The sequence below is a fragment of the Lactuca serriola genome, chromosome 4 (assembly GCF_051521515.1).
Source record: "Lactuca serriola cultivar US96UC23 chromosome 4, Lser_US96UC23_V15, whole genome shotgun sequence".
Lineage (NCBI taxonomy): Eukaryota > Viridiplantae > Streptophyta > Magnoliopsida > Asterales > Asteraceae > Lactuca > Lactuca serriola.
In genome coordinates this window covers 293,042,400-293,045,843 of record NC_136411.1, presented here as the reverse complement: position 1 = coordinate 293,045,843, position 3,444 = coordinate 293,042,400, and positions in this window count along the sequence as shown.

The following is a 3,444-nucleotide window of genomic DNA, read 5'->3' as shown; positions in this document are numbered from 1 at the left end:
TCCTAGCTTAACAACTGAATTCAGAAAGCTGATGGAGACCAAATTTGAAATGAGCTCAATGGGTCCGATTAATTTTTTCCTTGGTTTAAATATTAGACAGGGACCCGAAGGCATCTCTATTAACCAGGAAGCATATACCAAGACTCTCCTTACTAAATTCGAAATGATGGGTGTGACATCCCCTAATTTCTCGGCCAGAAAAGACCGATTTAATTTATGCTTTTTAAAATAAAATCAGAGAAATCTTTTTAAAAGATGTTGCGGAATTGGTCCCCAAACAAAATATGATAAAAGTTTATCAAAACCCTTCATTAAGAAGGTATATGTTTTCCATATATATATCAAAACCTCGGGATGTCATGTTCCGATACAGATCCAAAAGCATAAACAAGACATTATAAGCATTTCAACAGTTATTTACAACTACTGGCCTATAATCCAAAAATCTCTCGTTGTCCTCCGACTATGCTCGGGGTCCATTACCTATAACATAAAAAGCTGAGTGGGTCAGGCTTGGGAGCCTGGTGAGCATATAGGGTTTTCAACCCACAATAATAATAAACTTACTAAGTTCATCAATCAACAATAATCCTGATTACCCGTTCCCGTTATCCTCACTTTATGTCCCTAAACACTTGTCACAAGGGACCTAGCCTAAAGAATATCATCGGGATGGACACTACTGCTAAGGGGTTTCCTCAGCCATACATGTCCTAAAGGCAAGCATGAGGGGGATGGAGTACAGCGAATGAACACTCTTAGTTCATTAACACCTACAGGTTGCGGACCTGCTAATGTTTCCCACTGGACTGTCTAGAAAGTCCGTGGTCGTCATCCAAACTCCGCTAGATGACTGGATCTCAAAACACATCGAGGCCTCTCATCAATTTTATTTTATCACACATCACAATCTACCCATGTTCTACCCAACATATTTGTAGATAAAAATACTTATACAGTTTAAAACTTGTATAAAACATCAACACAACAATCACCTCAAATAAATAATTAATATATTTACACATAGCACGTATTATAAGGTAAATACTTCATATCTATGTGTAAAATGAAAGTGACTATACACTCACATGATTTGATGATAATCGGTCAGCAATTCGTTTCCTAAAACGATCGTTTCTAATAAAACTGGGAGTTTTATTGAGAAACCGGGCTTTGTAAAAGTCGGGCTTCGAAACCGAAAAGATAAATTTTCCGGGCTTCTCGGGCACTTCGTGGGGTATTCCGGGCTTTACAATTGATACCGGGGCTTTGCGGGATGTTAAGATGAAGAAAATATGGAGAGAGGGGCTAAAAATGGCTAAATTCCAAAAGTAACCGGAAACCCTCGCAGGTACCCTTCTATTTATAGGGTCCGAAGTTTGATCCAACGGCTGAGAAGTCTCCTGATCCGACGGCTAAGAGGCTTCGTAGGGGGGGTCTCGCACATGGCTCGCACATGCGAGGGCTCGCTGTCGGCTTCTAAGTGGACTGCGGCTTGCTGGCGCACTTGCGAGGCTCGAAGCTAGGCTATGCGAGGCTCGGACACACGCGACAGCTGGGCGAAGCTTCGGCTGGGGAGCTGGCTGCTTCGGATTGGGCCTCCTCCTCGGTCGAATCAGAAGAGGACACGTGGCTCGCATGACTCAGCAGCCTCGGTGACTCAGCAGCCTAATGACTCAGCAGCCAGGTGACTCAGCAGGACACGTGTCACTTTCTAAGCGAGGGTGACGTGGCAATTGTGACTATGCGAAATTTCTCGGTTTTCGCGCCAAAACTTCTAAAATCCATAACTTTCGCATACGAGCTCCGTTTTTTACGTTCTTTATATGCACGCGTAGCTAAAATTAAGATCTACAACTTCCGTTTAGACTTCGTCGGCTAATTTTGACTTTAAATTTTATATTATTATTTTTAACAGACCGGGACAGGAAATCCGTTAAAAATTCATAACTTCTTCATCCGACGCCCGTTTTCGTCAGACTTTTTACCGTTGTGCTCCTAATGACGAGACCTTCAATTCTTGTTTAGGTTGTATCGGCTAAAAATCGCTCGATCTAAAATTCGAGTTTTTAGCTGTCTACTGCTACGCTGAAACTTCGAAAAATCATAACTTCCTCATACGAAGTCAGATTTGGGCGTTCTTTTTATCGAACTTCTCGGTTTAACGAATACTCCAACTTTCGTTTAGATTACTAAGGCTAAAAAGTAGCTTATCAAAAACTCACTTTTTACGACATTCAGCACCGTGCCGGTTTTGTCGTGAAACTTCGACAGGTCATAACTTCTTCGTTATAACTCGGATTTTGGTATTCTTTATATCCCCGAAATCCTTGTTTCGACCACTACAACTTTATGTAAAGATATCGGGCTTATCTCACAGTTTAATTTTGACGCTTATTTTTATTCTTAATTAATTAAGCCCTAATAATTAAGCATAAAACACATAATTCACATAATATTCACATAACTCCTTTTCATTTCTTCAAAATGAGTTACAAAGGTTAACCTAGACTATCAACTCAATATAAATTCCTAGGCTAGAAACACGAGTGTTACAATGGGAGACTCTAAGGTTAAAGTTCCAATGGCGTTCGGCACCAAGCTCACTCCATCCTTGGATAAGCCAGCAGTCGATATTACGCTATATCGCCAGATGATTGGTTCTTTAATGTACCTTACTGCTCGCAGGCCTGATATAATGTTTTCTGTTTGTTACTGTGCTAGATTTCAGGCGAATCCTCGTGAACCTCATATGCTTGCAGTGAAGAACATACTCCGGTATCTAAAACGAACTACCTCTCTCGGCCTATGGTATCCATCAAACTCAGGTTTCTTCGTTCAAGCCTACTCAGATGCAGACCTTGGAGGTTGTGGACTAGACAGGAAGAGCACCACTGGAGGCTGCCAATTCCTTGACGGGAAGTTGGTTAGGTGGCAATCAAAGAAACAGACTTGTGTATCTCTGTCTACAGCTGAAGCAGAATACATCGCAGCTGCCTCCTGTACATCTCAAGTGATTTGGATCCAAAGCCAGCTCCGGGACTATGGACTCAATATGAAAAAGATCCCACTATATTGCGACTCCGAGAGTGCAATTAGGATTTGTCATAACCCAGTGCAACACTCCAAGACTAAGCACATAGCACTAAGGTATCACTTCATTAAGGATCATGTGGAAGATGGGAACGTCGAAATTCATTTTGTTCGAACCACAGATCAGCTGGCTGACATCTTCACCAAAGCTCTTCCTGAAGCATCTTTCAACAAAATTCTACAAGGGCTAGGAATGATGGAATCGGAGTCAGTACCAAAAATTACCTCTCCAGATCAAAAGTAAGAAGCGAAATAGACCGAACGTTCGGGTTCGGGTCTCATGTATGCCGAAATGAACCGAACGCTCGGGTTCGGGTCTTGTTCTGGTGTACCGAAATTAACCGAACGCTC